This window comes from Ochotona princeps, chromosome 13 (assembly GCF_030435755.1).
Source record: "Ochotona princeps isolate mOchPri1 chromosome 13, mOchPri1.hap1, whole genome shotgun sequence".
Taxonomy (NCBI): domain Eukaryota; kingdom Metazoa; phylum Chordata; class Mammalia; order Lagomorpha; family Ochotonidae; genus Ochotona; species Ochotona princeps.
The window spans coordinates 35,248,188-35,270,143 of record NC_080844.1 but is presented as its reverse complement, the minus strand read 5'-3'; the positions used below and the strand labels follow the sequence as shown (position 1 = coordinate 35,270,143).

The 21,956-nt window shown below is 37.9% G+C and overlaps 1 protein-coding gene and 1 non-coding gene across 3 annotated transcripts in view; both read right to left on the bottom strand.

Annotated features, from left to right (window-relative positions):
- ADK (adenosine kinase) overlaps positions 1-21,956 on the bottom strand; it is a 467,734-nt gene that overhangs the window by 121,513 nt on the left and 324,265 nt on the right. The window lies entirely within an intron of this gene.
- On the bottom strand, positions 16,425-16,533 carry LOC118759499 (small nucleolar RNA U13). Its single transcript, XR_004996227.2, has one exon. It is a non-coding gene; the product is annotated as a small nucleolar RNA U13 (small nucleolar RNA).

Below are 21,956 nucleotides of genomic sequence, written 5' to 3'. Positions count from 1 at the left end.
CATTTTGGCCTTTATTCCACAACCAATTTGGATTTTATTTAACCGTCTCCAAAAATTTTATTCCATCTTAATTTTAACCATATTCATTCACGTGAAAAAGAGTCTTGCAAGTAGGGTCTTAACACTCTATTACACTTCCTCAAACAAGGTTTGTATTTTTCTCTGATAGGGCCAGTTGTGTAAAAAAATCACCAGTGTCACAGATAACAATTTTGAACTGTTACATTCTTCTTTCAGATGTTAAGGGCGCATTCTTTTATCAATTCACACATATGCAATTCAACTCTGTTTCTACTTCTACTTTCTCAACATTTTAAATTTTTACCAAACCTCTTGTTCCCATGTTTCCTTTTTAACTCCCTCTCTACATTCCCATGATTTTTAAGCCATTTTTAAAGTAACTGAGATTCCTCCAAGCTCCTATTAGCTGTGGCCGCAATATCCATGTCCAAGAAAGCCAGAGTAGTCAGTGAGCTTAAACATTCACATGGTCGGATAGTGGGTTTCTCAAAATAGCCAATGTGGAAACAAGATAGAAATGTTTCATGTGTTATTGAAAAAAAATCACAAAAGTACAAAAGGCCTACTCTTTTTTTTTTTAAATGTTTGAGATGATCAGACCCTTCTGATCATTTTTTTAAAAGATTTATTTATTTTATTACAAAGTCAGATATACAGAGAGGAGAGACAGAGAGGAAGATCTTCCGTCCAACGATTCACTCCCCAAGTGAGCCGCAATGGGCCGGTGCGCGCCAATGCGGTGCCAGGAACCAGGAACCTTTTGCAGGTCTCCCATGTGGGGGCAGGGTCCCAATGCATTGGGCCGTCCTCGACTGCTTTCCCAGGCCACAAGCAGAGAGCTGGATGGGAAGTGGAGCTGCCGGGATTAGAACCGGCACCCATATGGGATCCTGGGGCTTTCAAGGCGAGGATTTTAGCCTCTAGGCCACGCCGCCGGGCCCAACAAAAGGCCTACTCTTAATACAAAGTATTGATCATATGTCTGTAACATGGCATAAGTATGTTGACAAATATATATTGGAATGATGATGAAAAGAATTTCTAGGGGTTGGCATTGCCACGTAGCATAAATCTCTGCCTGCGCAACGGGCAGACCATATGGGCCCTGGGTTGAGTCCCAGCTATTCTAGTTCTAATCCAGCTCCCTGCTAATGTGCCTGAGAAAGCAGTGAAGGTTGATCCACTCTTACGCTCCTGCACCCACTTGGGAGACCGGCAAGAAGCTGCTGGCTTCCAGCTTTGGCATAGCTCAGCCTCAGATGTTGTGACCATTTGGGGAGTGAATCCACATAAGCAAGACTCTCTGACTCTTTTCAACTCCCTAACTTTGTCCTTCAAATACATAAAAAGTGAATCTTTAAAGAATAAAAAATAAATCAGAAGAAATATGTGAAAAGGATAAAAAGACAATTTGTTAAAAATGATTTACAGCTAGTCAGGATGGATTGGCTTCTTCAGGATAAAGACTGCTGTGTTGGACATAAACAGAATTCTGGGAAGAAACAGAGTACAATTATGAAAGCAAAATGCAACACAGGGTGCTAAGAAAACCACAGAACTGGAGTTCATGGGCCACTAAGGACAATGTTTTTGGGTTTTGAAAATTAAAGCTAGGATGCAATATAGCATTTTCTCTTTTCATGTGGCATTTCTCCAAATCTTGATGGGTTTGTTTACTTCAAATGGTCTTTCTGGGAGATTTTGAGATTCTGGCATTTGACTCTAAGCAAGAAACTGTTAAAGCCACAGATTGCAGATAGTAGATTGAGGCTTGGGGAAACTGGTATGTGAAATAAGTTGTTTTGAAGACATACTTGTTAGGAAATTATTATACAACACTATGCACTAAAGTAGTTATTTTCAAGGTGTAGGACAGCAACCGTGGTAAAAGACTCACTTAACTTTGCAACTCGCCACACTGAGACTTAAGTTTACATGTAGTTATATCATGTATGTGCCTATATTTTTATTCTACTTGATTAAAAAATACTGTACTGTCCCTAAAGTGAAAGTAAGAATATTATTTACAAAACAACATGGCATTTGGAACTCAGCAAAGTTCTCTGAGACAATTTTACAGTAACTAGAACACAATAAATATTCCATATGTCAATCTATCCTTTCATTTACTAAGCATCTGCTGTATGTCAGGTTCTGCACTAGCAGCCAACAATACAAAAGAGATCTCGAGATCAGACTAACATTCGGCGAGCCAACACAGTGGCAGAGCAGACTAAGCCTTCCCCTGTGGCATTGCCATGCCATTTGGGTGCCAGTTCAAGTCTCGAATGCTCCAGCTCTGATCCAGCTCTGCTTATGGCCTGGTGAAGGGAAGAGGCTGTTCAAGTCCTTGGGACTCTGTAGCCACATGGGAGACCTGGAAGAAGCTCCTGGCTCCTTGCTTCAGACTAGTCCAGCTCCAGGCATTGCAGCCATTTCGGGAGTGAATTAGTGGATGGAGGATCTCTCTTCCCTCCTCTCTGTGTCTCCCCTTGTTTTTCTGTAACTCTGAACATCAAATAACAATAAATAACTCTTTAGAAAAAAATCAAACTAACATTTGAGGGGTAGAGACAATATAAGGATACTCTGAAGATGTAAGGATACTTAGAGGATGAATGAATTGGCTGGAGGAGTAACACTGAACAATGAGGTAAAAATAGGCCAGGAGGAGGGGAAGGACGGGTGCAAAAGAAGGTGAGGAGACAGGAGAAAGAATTTGGTTATAAAACAAACAACAACAACAAAACAAAACAAAACAAAAAAAACAACTCTTAGTAGACAAGTGTAGCTAGACAACAGTTAGGGGAAAATGTCATGGATTCTTAAGTTCATTCTAAGTAACAAAACCAAAAACACAAAATAAAACAAATACAACACAATCAAGAAAAAATATTTACTAAATGTAAAACCAAACACAGAAATCAAATTCAATTTCCTCCCTGACCTGGTTCATGAGGACAGTTTTAAGATGACAAAATACAAAATGCAATGCAAGTGTTCTTGATGTAAAAAACATTCATTTAATTTACTGCCAAAGCAGGTATTTATTAAAAACACATGTACTGTATTTAAAAGGATCCTAAAATTTTATGTGCCAAATTTGATAAGGGATCTAATTTATATTCTGGCATTTAGCTGGAAATCTGAATCAGTGATGTAACAATGTAAAAAGAACTTGATGTCCGTATTCTTTTATAGATATAGCATATTCGCTTGGTCAACAACAATTTCTATTAGTACGTAATTTCAAGCAAAGGCTAAAGGTCAGGGATAAAAAGAGTAAGACTATCTCTGAAGGAAATAATAAAATTGGTAATTAATGAAAGTGTCTTTGCATCTGTCCCAATATAGTCAAGTACTTGAACTCAACCCCAAATCTAAACATCGACTGATTTTCAATCAGCTCCTTAAAAATGGGATATGAGCTGCATTTGTTTAAAAAGCACTTTTAAAGCACCTACTGCGTATTAGGCAGTGAGCCAAAGTCAGGCATTCATACAACATGAAAATATCCTTATAACTTGCTGTGACGATACTTTCTATAATTAATGTTGGTGCTTCCCTGTCTCTCTCTCCTACTACATTGTAGTAGTCATCACTGCCTCAAGAGAAGCACTTGGTATATACCAACCATTTAAATATGTTTTAATTAACAAATGGTTTTTAGGGATCCAGAATGGATTAGAAAACTGTAAAAATCGTACCAGTGCTCAAGAGCGCCAGATGTAAGGAATTAACGATTCAATGTCACAACCAGATTAACTGGAACTTAACCCTATAACTCATATTAGAGGGCAAACTGTAGGAATCCATTACACAGCAAAGTTTAGAGAAAAGGCAAAGGGGAAACAGTACAGTGGTGTCACTAAAATTTGAGACTCCTGAGAATATATTCTCAACCTCCTAGATGGTCAATCTTCTGATGAAACCAACTCTGCAGAAGTTCATTAAATATTCACTTTGTCAAGCTAAATATTTTTTGTCCTCAGAAACATATTTTTATATACCAAAACCTTGCATATAAAATTGCAATATCATGTGGCGACTGGTTTAACTAATGTAAAAAAGGAGTATTTTCAGGGATCTACCTATGTTTTTTAGCTAAACATCACTGGGCCTGAAGTGAAAGATTAAATGAACTAAAATATTCAAAGCATGATCATTTCCTTTCCTTGACACTATAAAGGCAAAATAAATTTCACATGTATGGGCTTCAGATTTAGTACCTGTAAAATGAAGGAACTGATTTGGGTGGCCTCTTAAGGAGACTGTTTTATAGTTTCAAAGCCCATTATGTGACTAGTGACAAAGCTTATTTTCTGGGTGTGGCTGGGTCACTGGCATATGATTGATTAGACACTATTCACAGAATTACTATTTATAGGTTAAAGAAATTTTTTTGATTTGTCACCTTTACTAGGTTTAACAATCCCCTTCAATTATTCAATCAGGCACTAATCTAGTTCCTCTCAAGGAATTGTGTGTAACCCCTTATCAATGGGTTTAAGTTAATAGAAAGATCATTTTAGGTGGGTCTGATCTATTTAGGCCAGCCCTTTAAAAGAGAGCTAAATTTGTACCCATCAGGTTCCAAACTGCTAATAATCTTCCCTTCCAGCCTGAACTCTGGGATGGCTGACTTAGTCTCCGCAATTGCATAAGCTAATTCCTTCTGACAAATTTTCTGCTGGCATTTTTTGGCTTAATACTGACTCACATAATGACCCTTTAAAAACAACGAACAGCTTAAACATTTTAACTGATCCATTGAGAATATCTGTCAATTTCAATGAAATGAGAGGATGTGGGGATTAGACAGATGAAGTCATATTGAGATGACACTGAGATATGGAAAGGTTACTTCTGATTCCGTGTCTCTTGATTCATTTTTTTTCAGTGTCTCCCTTATACAGACTCCAACTCTCATTGTCTTGTTCCTTAACTTTCCGAAACTGGTATGACAAAAGGATCTTAAAGTTATTTACTCTGTGGTTTTAATGTTTGACAGCATGTGGTATGCTATCAAAACAAAATAATAATAAAAACAGTTTTCAACAGGAGCAACTGGCAAATGGTGTGATAAGCAAGACAATCAAGTACATTGGACATATTTACAAATACAGACTTACAAATGAGCATTTACCCTGTGTACATATGAACCACATACTTCTCATTTGGGGGGATGCTTTCCTTATTTTACATACTAGAAATGATTACAGTTAAAATCACCCCACAGGTAACATATCCTTAGCACACAATATTACTGCAGAAGAGACTGTCACTTCTCTGTTTTCCTTTGGCTTGTGGAGGGTATTTTTATGCACTGTGAGGTAATACTCGCATCACTATTTAACTTCTGATGTACTTACAGTTAATTTTCCAAACCAGACCCTGAGCAGTTTGACAGCATCATCACTTAAAGCCTCCATGACGTCTCTTTAGTCCAAAACAGAAGGCAATGAGACAACAAAGCACTGCATTCCTCCACTGTATACCTAGCACAGCTGTTCCTATTCTGTTAAACACAGAATATTTAACATTTTAAATCTGTAGCCCCAGTGAATAGTTGTAGTGTGGTCGATAGCTCAAATTGAAATGCCTTTTGCTTGCTTTATTCATGGTTAGGAAAAGATACACAGCGGTACTCTTCGCTGATGCTGTAGTATTTTGACTGTTTCAAACATCTGGTAAGATACACACTAACAGGGATGTGCTCTGCATTTCTTGAGGTCTGACAGCAAATACTTACTCTACAGAATCCAACAGCATGTCATCAGTGAGGTCCTGACAGCCCCAATCATGGGAATCTAAAGTATTTTTCTATAGATATACTGCCATAGAACCTACACTTACAGAGCAATAACGGTCCCCAAAGGAAACTAATAGCACACCTCCAGCTGTGTCTGGTGTCCTCCTCTCTTCAAACCCTAAAATGGACTTTCGTAGATTTTTAACTTTACACATGATGAGAGACAGCAACAGAAAGCTAAGATTGGTTAAGATTGGAGCAACAGGACTGAGAAAACGCCATTATGAATGCTGTGCATGTCCCTCCCACCCAATCCTGGAAGTGGCACTGACAAACCGTAGATATTATTTGGTTAAATGCACAGCAGCAGGATCCCTGCTGGTCAACTAGTGAAGCTGTTCTTTTAGCTTCAGTCGCAAAGAACACACACTACACAAGGCAAGAGAAGACAGCAGCAACTCGAAATATATTCCTGGCAATTGCTTTTTGCGTGGCAGGCTTTCTATGTCAATGATAAGCTACCTGCACTGAGTAGGGTATGGAATAGCCTCAAGTTGTGTATGCAGTCTTGACACAGAAAACAAGCAGAGCTCATACGGCATATTGCTGTTCTCTATTTTAGAACTAGCACAGGAACCATGTGATGTGCTCATTGCTATGGTAACTACATTTCAGTAGTGAACAGGAGAGCAAACGGGCATGTAAAACATTGTCTAAGTTGTCAATATATAAGTAATTGTTGCTCGAAGCTACAATTACCTAAATCTCATTGATGTATGACTTATTAGAAAAAAAGTCTACTTCTATTTTCTAAAAAAATGAGGTTGGTAAACCTTTGGTTTCCATAATGTCCTCCTTATTCAAGAAAACAAGTGAGTTGTCTCTTTTATTTCAACATTTTTGTTACTTCTTAGAGAGACAGCATTACTAATAGAAAGCTAGACAGTACATGCAATGTCCTGGGTTACATCACCCTTCGCCAATGGGAAAGTGCTCAGCCTAGACTATTCTAAGAGTTTGAATCTAATGTTAAGACCAACATATAGTCAAAATTGAAGGTTGATGATGCTTTGGCACTAGAAATATCTCAATTTTCTCTGAACTGTCAGACCACAGAGACTGAGGTATAAGACCTTCCTGAGATGTGATCATTTTTGATTACTCGTAGAGTAGGCTCTGACGGTTACACATTTTAAAGACATTATAATAGTGTTGCAGATTCTCCTATATAAGTCCGGTGAAAGCTGGGAATATCCTAAGTCAAAAATGCACTTAATTTAGCTTACCATTCCAGCTGCGTAACACAGTTTCTTAGAGTGTCGGTTGTTTCCCTCTGTGGTCACAATAGTGACTGAGACCGTAGGCTTGTTGCCACTGCCTAACACTAGGAGGATTCAGGATAAGACCAAAATTCAAAATTAAAGCATGATTTCTACTGAATGCAGCACATCACTGTCACAACATTGTAAAACTAAACAGCTGTAAGCCAAACATTGTAAGTCTGGGACTGTGTTTACTTAATTTTTTTTTTTTTTTTTTTTTTTTATCTTTTGGAGGTTTTATTCCAACGGAGCAGGAATGGATAGAGGGGAACGGGAGAGCAAAGAAAAGCAAGAGAGAAGAGAGAGAGAGAGAAGAGAGGGGTAAGAGCGGGGTAAGAGGGGGAGGGATAAGAGCCGGGAAAAGAGAGGTAAGAGCCGGGAAAAGAGAGGTAAGAGCTGTGTTTACTTAATTTTAAACCTTCTATATAATACTTTAGGACAAAACTTATGATAACAACCTTAATAAATTCTCAGACAATTCTCCTCTTCCATTCTTATCTATAAGTATGACTCATAAGGTAGTTAATTGTATCTGATGCCAAAGATGTAAAAAAAGTTTGAGTTGAATGTGCCCAGAATAAAGAGGCATAGGCCCAGCACAATAGTGTAGTGGTTAAAGTCCTTGCCTTGCACACGCCAGCATCCCATAAGGTCGCCGGTTCTAATCCTGGCAGCCCTGCTTCCCATCCAGCTCCCTGCTTGTGGCCTGGGAGGGCAGTTGAGGACGGCCCAAACCCTTGGGACCCTGAACCCGTGTGGGAGACCCGGAAGAGCTCCTGGCTCCTGGTTTCGGATTGGCTCAGCTCCAGTCGTCATGCTCACTTGGGGAGTGAACTGTTGGACGCAAGATCTTCCTCTCTGTCTCTCCTTTGTATATCTACATTTCCAATAAAAATAAATAAACAATTGGGACCTCATCAAACTAAGAAGCTTCTGTACAGCTAGAGAAACAATCAACAAAGTAAAAAGGCAACCCACAGAATGGGAGAAGATCTTCGCACACGACATAGGTGATAGAGGGCTGATCTCCAGAATATAAAAAGAGCTACAAAACAACCAAAATGTCAAAACAAACAAGCCACTCAAGAAATGGGCACGGGAAATGGGCAAACACTTCACAAAGGAACAAACCCAAATGGCAAATAAACATATGAAAAAATGCTCAAGTTCCCTGGCAATAAGGGAAATCCAAATTAAAACATCAATGAGGTACCACCTAACACCAGTAAGACTGGCCCACATGAATAAAAGCACCAACAACACTTGTTGGCGAGGTTGAGGGGAAAAGGGATCCCTACTCCACTGCTGGTGGGGCTGCAGGCTGCTACAGCCTCTATGGAAATCAGTATGGAGAATATTCAAACAACTCAAATTCAACATACCGTATGATCCAGCAATAGCACTCCTAGGAATATATCCAGAACACTTGTTTTATGAGAAACCAACATGCACTCCTATGCTCATAGCAGCACAATCAGTAATTGCAAAAACATGGAAGCAACCAAAATGCCCATCAACAGAGGACTGGATAAGAAAGCTATGGTACATCTACTCCATGGAATACTACTCAGCTATTAAAAAAAACAAAATGCAGTTCTTTGTGGCCAAATGGGCCAAACTGGAAACCATAATGCTAAGGGAAATGAGCCAATCACAAAAGGTTAAATACCACATGTTTGCCTTAATTTAAGATGATATGATGTTATGTATAACATGTTATGTTTTGAATGTTATATGTTGTGTATAAACTAAATTGAAGTATAGGTGAGGTGGTCACAGAAGGTGGCTGGGAACTCGCATTTACTTTTAACATGTTGGTTACTCATTACTATGTCAATCAATTCCATAATGATGTAAATTTTTGCTGATGGTATGATGGAGCTTTCAATTGACTGGGATAATACTCTGCTAGCTCTGTCTTCAGACCAGAGAGGGTATACCTAAGAAGCCGTTGAACTTGACTGGACAATAAGATGCTGGACTCTATGTTTGGTGTATGCTTGCAATGGGGGAATCTCAACTGAACTTGAGCTGTGGTTATGCAACAAGGTGGAGGAATCCACCATGGTGGGAGGGTTTGGGGAGGGGTGGGAGAACCCAAGTATCTATGTAACTGTGTCACATAATACAATGTAATTAATGAAGTTAAATAATAAAAAAAAAAAAGGGAATACAACTCTATTTGGGGAGAAATTATTTCAGCAGTGAAGGAAAGTAAAATCACTGAAAAATTCAAAAAAAAAAAAAAAAAAAAAAAAAGAGGCATGCCTTATGGCACACTGTGCTAAACTGATTTTTTTTTTTTTTGATGTATATATCTCATATCAGAGTGCCCAGTCCAGCCTTTTACTCTGCTTCTGATCTAGTTTCCATATAATACACCTGGGAAACATCTGACGATGGCTCCAGCACTTGAGTCTTTGCCACCCAGATGGAGTGCCTGGCTCCTGGCTTCAGCCAGGCCCAGTCCTGGCTGTTGCATTCATTTGGAGAATGAATCAGTACATGGATCAGCTTTCTCTGTCACTTTGTGTTGAAACAAATAAACACACTGTTTAAAAAAGAAATAGAAAAGTAAACCCTTGGGCTGCCCTGACTAGGCCATGGCACCTGCTGGTATGCTGAAGAACAGGTCTGTGGTGGGCTGGCTGGCCATAGCGCCAGCATCCACTGGTATGTGTAATGGCTCATGCAGGAGACAAGACAGAACTTGACCCTGCACTGGCTGGCACACATAAGAGTCAAGTCTAAGATCACCCCAGACAAGATTTCTTGGGGACTCTCCAAGTGGACCACCGAACTCAGACTGAATTTGGAGTGCAAGTATTGGGACTGAGTCTCCTGAGGTGCTAATGGTTGTACAGTGGACAGCATGTCCAGATGCAGACAGCCAGATCATCTAGGCCAGTAGGTGATATCAACTGCTTTGCAAGAGAACAGAAAGCAGAATAGGTTGTACAGTTATCCTGGCCAAGCTTTGTAGCATGTTCCTGAGTCTGTAGATGCACTAAGGTGAATCCTGTCAACCAATAGACCTTATCAGCCCTGGAGCAAGGAAACCAACAACTGCTCAGAACTATAAAATCATTCAAGTAACACCTTTGGAGTACTCTTCCCCACATCAGGATCTCTAAGGTGTCATCAAATGAACACCCCCCATCCCTGAGTGCTAATATAGTTTGACAGCAAGGACAGCCTCATCCCATTCTTCCACTGCAGACACAGGAGAAAAAAAGAACTAAAACATCTGTCCCATCAAACTTCCTCCATACTTTACCCTTCCCACCCTAATCACGAGGGCATGGCCACTGCTCAGTTGTGTAAATATTAAAAATAAAAATTTTTTAAAAGAAATAAAAATAAGCCCTTATCATACTGTTTTTAAAAGGCTAAAAGCTATACCAAATGTCTTACTGTCTGAAGCTTGTGGTCACATTAACTAAATTGTTACCAGAATGAGTATATTATACACTGGTTATATATAAAGCAAGTTAACCTGCAAGTATGTAAAATTACAACAAATATTTTGTTGATTTTTTACCCCACACTGAGCCATATCCTGCGGGGAAATAAAACATTTTTATTTCAATAAATATTAATAACAAAATGGATTACCCCATATAAAAATAAAACTAGAATTATGACTGTTATTTACAGTGAAGGAAAATGTTCTAATCTTTACCATTCTTATAAAATCGATATTAATCCTGATCTGGAAATTCCTGTATTGTAATAATTTTCTAACTTACAAAATATATTACTGTTTTATTGGAACGTGGAGGAAAATTACACTTTAAATAAATAAAGAAGGTTATACTTAACAATCACCACACCTTACAAATAGAATTATTCTTGTAGGAGTAAGCTGGAGGAGAGATTATACATTTATTTTTGTGTATAAAAGATTAATTGATAGTTCGTGTTGTTTCAGCAATTGAAGTATTTCTTCAAACTCATTGGCTCAGTGAGCACCATATGGAGCTTGCTGATCTTCAGATACCAAGAATGTCTCCAAAATACACTTCATTCCAGTGTGTTAAAACTTTCCATGCCGCAGCTGTCGTTAAAACCATGTAATTCTTAGCTGACTATAAATATGCAAATCATATCACTTAATATGGTTATAGAAATAGAAGGGATTTCTAATGGTATCTACATTTCCATGTGATAAATTCAAGACTTGGTTAAGAGTGTGGCTTATTAGTGAACTGGCTAACCATTCTGCTTATTTACTGCTGCAGGTGGGGAAAGGATGAGAGGAGAATAAAGGAGAAAATATGAAAGAACAAAAGTCGTACATGTCGATAACAGAACAGTGTGCAGCACTGTTAATCAACAAATTTCAGCTACTTATAACACTTTGGGTGAATCTTAGAAATACACTAAAAACTAAAAAGAGCAAAAATAGCAAAAATCAAGAGACCAAATACTCTACTGTACCCCAATTGTAAGAAAGTTACGTATGCACAATCATACAGTATTTAGGATATATGTGCAAATCTACATAAATGTGTGCAAATATGCATATATTCACAAATGCATCATGGCCATATGTACAGAATATATAAATACACACTTATACATGTAAATAGGCAAGAAAATGAAAACACAAAAAATCAGAATGGGCCTTAGCTCTGTGAGAGACTGGAAGGAGCTTCAAATGAGGGAGACACAGGCATATGGTTGCAGCATACAGATGTCACAGACACTCTCTGATATCTATCAAATAGTTTACAATGGAAGAAAAAGGATAAAAAGCGAGAAAAAGAGAAATACTGATGTATAATTACCCCTTCTGGGGCACAAGATCACAATTCCCAGTTTACCACAAGAAAGAGTAACAAGATAAAGACAAGTAGCTATTGTGGGAAAGCAACTTTGTTGTACTCAACATGAACACAAAGTAAGGCAAACTGGATTTTCTCAAGGAAAGACATTTATGAGGTAATCCTTCTTCAGTCATCTTTAAGATAATCCTTTCAAAATTTCTATGTCATATGTTTACATAAGTCTATGTTAATGATATTCAATAAAATTCTAGTATTTGTCTTACTTCCAAAAAGTTCTGTTTAAAGATGGGTGAGACTGGGGCTAACATTGTGTCATGGCAAGTTCAGCTGCTATATCCAATTCTGGCATCTTATGTGCCCACCACTTCCAATCTAGCTCTCCACTAATGTGCCTGGCGAAGCAGCAGAAGACCGCCCAAGTCCTTGGACTTCTGCCACCCATGTTCGAGACGTGCATGGAGTTCAGACTCCTCACTTCAACGTGACCCAGCTTGGTTGTTGTGGCCATCTGGGAATGTATGAACATATGGAAGATTCCTAACTCTCCCTCCCTTTCAAAAACATAAACGTTTTTAAAAATACATAAAAATGGGGCCAGGTGTGATGGCCTTACACATGCCAGGATTTCAGTGTGTGTCCTGGCTACTCCACTTCCCATCTAATTCCCTACTTGTAACCTGGGAAAGCAGTAGAAGATGGCCCAAAGCCTTGGAACCCTGCACCCATGTGGGAGACCTGGCTCCTGGCATCGGATTGGCTCAGCTCTGGCCATGTGGTCACTTGGGTTGTGAACCAGTGGACGAAGATCTTTTTCTTGGTCTCTCCTTCTCTCTGTTAATCTGCCATTCCAATACAAATTAATACATCTTAAAATATAAATGGATGACTTGTTAATAAATATGCTGAGTTGGCTTATAATTGAATATTATGTACAACTTTCTATATTTTTAATCTGATGTATAATTTATATAGAATATTATATCCAGATCTTAAATGTTCATTCAAATCCAGATATACTCATAAAATATTCCTACCATTTCAGCAAGTGTCTCTACTCTCTTACCACTCTCTTACCTATATCACCTAACAAAGAGGAAGCTATAGATTTCTAAAATTGCTAATTTTTTCCCTTTGGAAGGACATAAAACAGAACACAAATATTCTTGCTTAACATGACACTCCTGGGATTTATTCATGTAGTTGGGTGTCTCAGTGGCTTATTCATTTTTATTGTCTAACAGTTCACTATTTTTTTTCCTTTTATTTATTTTTTAAAAATTTATTTATTAATTACATTGAATTATGTGACACAGTTTTATAGATACTGGGATTCCCCCCATCCCTCCCCTAACCCTCCCCCCATGATGGATTCCTCCACCTTGTTGCATTACCACAGTTCAAGTTCAGTTGAGATTCCTTCATTGCAAGCATATACCAAGCATAGAGTCCAGCATCTTATTGACCAGTTAAGTTCAACGGCTTCTTAGGAAGACCTTCTCTGGTCTGAAGGTAGAGCCAGCAGAGTATCATCCCGATCAATTAAAAGCCCCAACGTAACATCAGCAACAATTTATAACACTATGAAATTAATTGACATAGTATTGAGTAACCAATATGTTAAAAATAAATGCAAGTTCTTTACCACATCCTGTGACTACTTCACTGACATTTCAATTTTAGTTTATATACAGTGGGTTCTATACATCTTAAAATAGCTATAGATTACTGTTCAGCTGTCTTGTGTCTATTTTCATTATAATATTTATAGCCTTTTATAGCATTGAAGCATAATTTTGCTGAACCTGGCTTTTTTTCGGGTAGTCTAGACTGGCTTATAACTCCAACAAGACATATGTCAACAGTTTAGGTACAGCACAGTTTTAGGAGTGGTATGCAGAGAAATGCTCAATACCCCAGTGAGGAGTAACTAATATTTCACATCTTCCTCACACCTTCTAGGGTGATGGAAGATTTCTCTGCTCTCCCACCCCATTACGGAATAACATAGGGTATTAAAAGTATATTAGGTTTTACAATTCTTTGATGTAGATCATAAGCAGTCTGACTCACATTGATTGTTGGTTCGTTGGTTACTTCACAATATCTGACTGCATGTGAGATAGGCTGTTTGAGGTAATATTACATATTACAGGTACTATTTTTCATATTGACATCACTAACAGTTTACTACTGAATGCCCCACCATTTGCTGCATAACTGCCATTTTGATGGACATTCCCTGTGATGAATCTTCTTGCACCAGAGTTTTTGGGTAGATGTATGCTTTTGTTATTGTTGGGTAAATGACTTTCTGGATAAAGGAGCAGATCTGTGGCCAATTTTATTAAAGAAAAAAAATACAAAATGTTCAAAATTTGATACCAGCATATGGTCCCATCAGCGAAGAACAGAATTCCAGTTGTTCCACATTGTTACAAAATGGACGGACAATGGTCTCTCCCTGTATTACTAACTTGTATTCTGTATTGATTAATGATGTCCAGGGGAAAATTATGAAGATGTCACAAGAGAGATTAAATCTATCCTGCAAGACACAGTACTATCTTGCTCTCAAATTAGGTTCATTTTATAATATTTCAGAACAAAATGATTTTCCTCTCATACTATACAGATATCTATAAGTATAAAATAACAACACAAAAGAGTAGGGAAAATTTCTGTTTTTGCTCACCAAGGTTTCCCCAGAATCCGAAACACAGAAACCACTTAAAATACCATTATCAAATAATAAATACAGGAAGGCGGGGAGTACAAATTCTGCAAGGTTTTCCACGTTAACAGAAGTTGTTTATCCTAATCCCCTTATTACAAGAAATGACCTTTGCTCTAAAAAGCCTGTTTTTTTCTAGAATGCAAATTCATTTATTCATCTAACAAATACTGGAACTACTATTCAAAGATTTAAGACATAGTAGCACATGGAACACAAAGTACCCAGTCTTATAGAACATAAACTCGTTTTTGGAAGTATGCAAACCAGATATTTTGGTACAGAAGGGATGAGCTGAGATTGATTGCCCTCAAGTCATCCCTTCTGCACCAAAATATCTGGTTTGCATAATTACAATCATCACTGCCTCAAAAACTACACAAATACTCAATCTTTGGGTGGACTGTCATAAAACAGAAGATGTCCAGCTAAATTTGAATTTCAAATACGGAGTGCTTGCTTTAGTGTAAGTGTGTCCCAAGAATTGTATGTCTCATATAAAATTTAAGCTTAACTGGATGTTCTGTATTTTTATCCACTGAATCTGGCAACCTCTTCATCTGACAATTTCCTCCATTCCCAAATTTCTATTCTAATTATATCTAGAATCACAGAGATTAACATTTAATTATCCTCTTATGCAGAATTTTTGTTTTGTTGCTCCCTGTTTAAGGGCTTAAAATAATTGATAAATGGATTCAAAAATTAAAATTGCAATGCAGATTTATTTTTAGAGATGTTCTTCTCAATTGTATTTGTAATACTCAGAAAAATTGAAACAGTAAACATGCCCAACAATAGAAACTAATGAAAACAAATGATAGTATACAGCCATCCAAAAAGAAAATTGAAAGAGTAATTAAAGACATTGTAAAATGCAGAAAAATATTAAGCAAGAAATAGGGTATAATTTATAAGAAATAATTTCAAAGTTAAAAATTTGCATATACAGAACAGTTGGATGTATTCCTTTAAAAACTGCCAATGTCATGAAAAGGAAACAAAGACCAAGGTCTTGTTCCACATTTAAGGATACTAAACATACATCACCAGTAATGGCACTGTGTAATTCTTGATTGAATTGTGATAAACAAAATCACTATAAAAGATATTCCTGAGCAAATTAGAAAAATATGAGCAATCTATGTAGTTGGGCAAATATATTTTAACATTCTCCTCATGTTGGAAAACACTTCAAAATAAAAAGGTTTAAAGATAAAAAAAAAATCTGCAAGGATACATATAAAAATTTAATTTTTAATGCTCAGTGATTTGGTGAATGTTGATTTCAATCTTTTATTTGCATGTTTCTGCATTTTTATTCTCTACAATGAACATGATTGTAGTTGAAAAAAGTTTAATTATGTGAATGTGATTTGTTGAATATATAATCCATAATCCATGGCTGTTTCAGCTGCCACATTAACCTGTTTTGATGTCTTACAAACCTCCAGGATAAGAAAATGTTTTACTGACAACTATAAAACATTCTTCGCAGGGTTGGTACTGTGGCACAGCAGGCAGTTGACAAGTGTGGCACCAGCATCCCACATGGGTGCTGAATTGAATACTGACTGCTCCACTTCTGATTCAGTTCCCTGCTAAAGTGCCTGGGAAAGCAGTGGAAGATGAATCAAGCACTTGGGCTCTGGCACTCATGAGGAGACCCAGAAGGAGCTCCTGGCTTTGGATTGCCTCAGGTCTGACTGCTGTGGCCATCTGAGGAGTGAACAAGCAGATGGAAGATCTCTTTCTCTCTCTCTGTAACTCTGCCTTTCAATAAATAAATAGATTTTTTCTCCCTTTCACATCAGGTGGGTAATGTGCCAACGTCATAAAAATGTTAGAGGAAGGCACGCATCACACAAACATCTATCAATCTAAAATAATCACCATGCTTGTGAACCACAAAAGGATCAATAAATAAATCTTTTTAAAAACAGCAGTAAAAATTTCAAAGAACCATTAAAAAAGGATGAAAAATTACCAAAACGTTCATCTACTCTATGATACCAGACATTCCTATAGGATTACATTACAAGTAATTTCTAAATGATCTAACTTCAAACTAGGTAGGAGCCAATTTCTGAAACCCAGACTCTGCACAGTGCCTATGATGCAGATACTAGAAACTGTGAGGCTCAAATATTCACCAGTCTACCCATCTCCTTCCCTTAGCTTTTAGTTTCTATGCCCTGAGAGTGCAAGTTAGTTTCTATGCCCTGAGAGTGCAAGTTAGTTTTTCATGAACATTAACTCACAAAACTGAGGGAGTATTCCAGATACTTCATAGCATCCCAGATCACAAGATCCATGATGCTACTTATCCTTTCTACAGAAGATGACAGCTTGTTGTTTGGTTTTGCCTTGAAGGTTTTTCCAACAGCAAAAAATAACCACTTCCAGATTGAAACAGCCAATTTTGCAATCATCAAGAAAACACACCAACACTGACAAATCAAGAGGGGTCATGAACACTGCCTGAACCTCTGAACCTCAAACTACAAGATCTTCCCTTTACCCTTAATGCTTCCAGGAGCCTTAATTAAGAGACAGCGGTCCAACTTTTTGCTCTGTAACCTGGTAATAAATACGTTTACTTCCTTCCACAACCCCAATTAGGATGGTATACATTAGATGAGTACACCCAAAGTTTGGGATTCTACAACACTTTTCAGAAATATTCTCAGTACTCATACTACCTGTGAGTTACAAAGAAAAGGGACTCTGCTAACTAAATCAATGATACCTTGGAGTATTTTTTCATTGTTAAGAATACAGGCAAAAGAAATGAAATCTAGAGTACAGATAATTTAAATCTAAGAGATAGAACAATTAAAGAAAAATACTTCTAGAAAAGTACTACATCCTGCCATGCATTTGCCACCTAGTAGCTAGTAAATTGAAACTACAATTTAAAAGTCAACCCAGTCTTACACATTTTGTACTTTTTCTATTCAGAATTTTTAAAAAATACCAAATACCACCTACTTGTGACAACATTCTTTGATAAGTTTGTATGTTTTCCACTCAACTTGTAATGTCCTTTCAGAAACAAGCAAAAGTTCCATTATTTTACAGTATTCCTTGTGATGCATTTTGAAATTCCACATAAGAAGAAAGATAAAGTCTGATTTCAGCATAATAGATGTGAAGTTTGATTATGAAGGAGTAAATTGAATTCACCTCCTACCTAGCATTTTCATTCTGGAAGATGGAAGGAAATCAAGAGGTCATTTTCACTTTAACATATACTTTAAAAAAAGAAAATTTATGTTTCCTCATGTGAAAAATTTTCTTTTTACAAACTATCAATGCAAGTTGGACTGATGCTGTAACAAAATGATTTTATATATCAAATTAAGAATTGTCTTAATTCAAACAAGCTAGTACTAATATTCACTCTATTAACAATTTCATGCTTAATGTATTGTACACATCAGTTACTGAAAACACATTTGCCTTGCAAAATAAATCCTACATGGACTTATTATCCTCAAATGGATAGTAGTATAAAAATAAGATAATAATGCATACATCATACTCATGTCACCTTGAAAATATCTTAAAACTAATTACATCAGTTGGCACCAATAAGCCTCATCTGAACTCCACCTATGAAACATAATGAAGATGCCCATTTTGCAAAAAGCTAAGAGCAAAGCGAATGTAATGAATAGCTAACTATTAACAGCAGACTGCATAGCATTCCTAGAGATTTCTGAGAACTTCATGCTAAGCACCCAATGTGCAGTACACAACACTCTCAATAAACTGTGCTCCGACAAAATGCCTAAAACAAGCTAAAATAAACTTTTGATTATATTTTTTGAAAATATATAACCCAGTAATCCTATTTTTATATTGATCACTTTACACAATTTGGGCCTTAAAAATTGTGAAAGATATTTGTTATTCCATATTCATGTGTGTATTCATATCATATAGCTTGCACTTCACTTGGTTTGTATTGTACAGTAACAGAAGTAAAATAAAAACTAGAGCATCATATTACTACCTTGTTTTTTAGCGCTTTGTATTTCTGAAATCCTATTCACATATTTTACTTAATACCAACCTTCCAACCCCCCAAAAAAACAAACCACAGAGTATGTTTATTGCCATTTCTCAGAACAGAAAATTAAGAGCTGGAGAAGTTAAATGGACTTGTCATCTCTACATGGCTAAATCGGCCAACAAATCAGAGGTCCCATGGCTCTCAGGTCAGTATTCTAATAACTACATCTCACTGCAGAGTACATCTGGCAGGAAGACAAAGCACCCATGTGCAGCTCTATCACACACTCTTGGGGAATAGGTTGAATGGAAAAGATAAAAACTGGGAAATCTACCATCCAAGGCTGAAATCAGGTTAAATGCAAATGAGCAAGCCCCAGATGCAGCACAGTATGATATCCTTATTTGAAAAGCCTTCAACTAAACAGAATGTAAAAACTGTCCTCACAAAGAGCAATTATCCTGTGTGCCACTTTACCAAGAACATTATTAAATTAAAAATTACAAAGAGCGTTGCTTCTAACTAAGCTCTTCACTAAGCCTTAACAGATCAGGCTAAAAACTGAATAGGGTTTACTTAGGCTAAAGTTCCCTTAATTCAAGCCAAAACTAAACTATGTGATTTTTTTTTATTTTTTTTTATTTTTTGCGAAATAAGGATCAGAAAGGTAATGGCCAGATTTCTCCAACAGGCTAGTTTCAATTGGCATGATAATGAAATTACCTCTCTTAATCCTTATAAGAAAAAGTGTGGATAAAATGATGTTAATTAGTTATTTCTCTATTGTTCTATTTCTTGCTTCTGTCCACACTTTACCAGGAATGAATCTCTAAACTGACAAAATTGCTTTTTTTTTTTTTTTTTTAAACATTCTGTCTTCTTCAGGCCCTACAGATCTATAAACTCAACCTCTTTTGCTTGGTGCAGCAGAATACTTCCTTCATTTCATAGAATAAAGTACTGTCCATTTCCAGAAACAAAAACAAGGCCACTTAAGATTAGACCGAATTGTTGGAATTCTGCCTTTGACAGATCAGGAAGTCACAAAGGACTCCAAAGAATCTGTTGGCAGCTGCTTAGCCGCTTTGAGAGGCACATAAGACTTAACAACAACAACAAACCACTTTGAAGTTCACTGTCTTCACAGAGCCCAGAGGACTGGAGCTGCTCTTAGGCAAGACTCCGACTTTGGCACTGAGTCCCTCCACCCAATCTTTTGGTTATCGGGGTACCAAGTTGGTTTGTGTTCCGAGAAAACAACTCAGTGTGGAGAATTGGGACCCCAGGTTTAGTTTGCATTGTGAGATAGCACCTGGCTTCGAAGTTCCAATGGCCAGTCTGTGTTGGGGTAGAGTATTGTATTTATCGGTTTGTGGTGGCTGACAAGCCATTGCCAAAGCTATAGTATTGGGGTAAGGAGTAAACTGACGGAACTAACACTTAAGTTACTGAAGGATTATGAATTGTGGCTTTCAGCACTTGCAGGTCACTTGGGTTCTATGTGGTTTTTTTTGCTTGTGAGCTTTCACAAAGGAATTCTCAGCTATGTGACTGACTGAGATTCAAACTCCATTAAATAGGATTCCTATTTTCATTTTTTAAAAAAGATTTATTTATTTGACAGAGAAACAAAGAAAGGGAGAGGGAGAGAGGCAGATAAGGAGAGAGAATCTTCCATCCATTAATAAACTCACCAAATGCCCTTAATACCCAGAGCGGGCCAGGCTAAAGCCAAAAGACAGAAACTCCATCCAGGTCTCCCTCACGCACTTAAGACACCAATCGCTGCTACCCAGGATGCATTAGCAGGAAGCTGGATTGGAAGCAGAATAGCTGAGACTGGAACCAGAGCTCTAATCTGGGCTGTAGGCATTCCAAGAGGTAGTTTAACCTGCCAACATTCGCCCCTGGGATTCTTATTTTAAAGATGTAAGTATCTGCCTTCTGTTAATACTTATCGTCCACAGGCCTGGCGCAATAGCGTAGTGGTTTAAAGTCTTTGCCTCGAATGTGCCAGGATTTCATATGGGTGCCAGTTCTAATCCCGGCAGCCCCACTTCCCTTCGAGCTCTCTGCTTGTGGCCTGGGAGGGCAGCTGAGGACGGCCCCAAGCCTTGGGACCCTGAACCCATGTGGGAGACCCAGAAGAGCTCCTGGCTGCTGGCTTCGGATTGGCTCAGCTCTAGCCGTTGTGCTGCAAAGCAGATTTGCAAAGGTTAAGCCCTTGGGTCAAGCAGGCATAGAAAATGCTGTTTTCTGAGGTAGTTGTTACATGGTATCATTACACCCTTAACATGACACAATAAACAGTGTATCTGGTCTTTATCCTGGGTTCCCAGGAGAACTTCAGAAACCCTTGGAATGTCCTGTTAGGAATGAGTTTGTTATGCTAGTGAGGCAACCCATCGCAAGCTGGTAGAAATGATTAAAATGCTGGGCTTGGCGGCGTGGCCTAGAGGCTAAGGTCCTCGCCTTGATCCCATATGGCCGCTGGTTCTGATCCCGGCAGCTCCACTTCCTCTCTATCCCTCCTCCTCTCAGTATATCTGACTTTGTAATAAAAATAAAAAAAAAAAAAAAAAAAAAAAAAAAAAAAAAAAAAAAGAAATGATTAAAATGCTGGATCAGCCTGACCACAAGGAATGGGGAAGTAGAGCCCAGAGGTTAAGTTGAATTAAGTGGTCAATGATTCCTTAACCACACCTATGTAAAAAAGTCTTAGTAGACACTTTGGACTTTGATGTTTGATGGAGTGTCCCTGGTTGGTAAACAGCCTACACCCTGAATCCTTGGGTGAAAGGACATGGATGCTGTGTCCAGGATCCTACTAGATCTTATCTCAGGCATCTCTTGATCTGACTGTTCCTGGATTGGATTCTGTGTAATAAAAATATGTTAAATACAGTGCTTTGTTGAGTGTTGTGAGTCACTCTGGCAAATAATAAGAAGTGAAATCTTGGGATCCCTACAATTTACAGCCAATTTGTTCAGAAGTATGGGTACTTAAAAAAAAAAAGAGATTTATTTATTTTTATTGGAAAGGTAGAGTTACAGAGACAGAGAGAAAGATCTTGTGTTTGCCGGTTTACTCCCTCAAATAGCTGCATTGGTTCTCTGGGTCTCCCACATGAGGGCAGAGTCCCAAAGCTTTGGGCCATCCTCTACTGCTTTCCCAGGCCAGAAGCAAGGAGTTGGATGGAAGTGCAGCAGTTGGGACGCGAACCGGCACCCATATGGGATTCCATGGTATGCAAGGCAAGGACTTTAGCCACTAGGCTACCATGTGGGGCCCTATATAGGTATTTTAAAAGCCCGAAAGTTC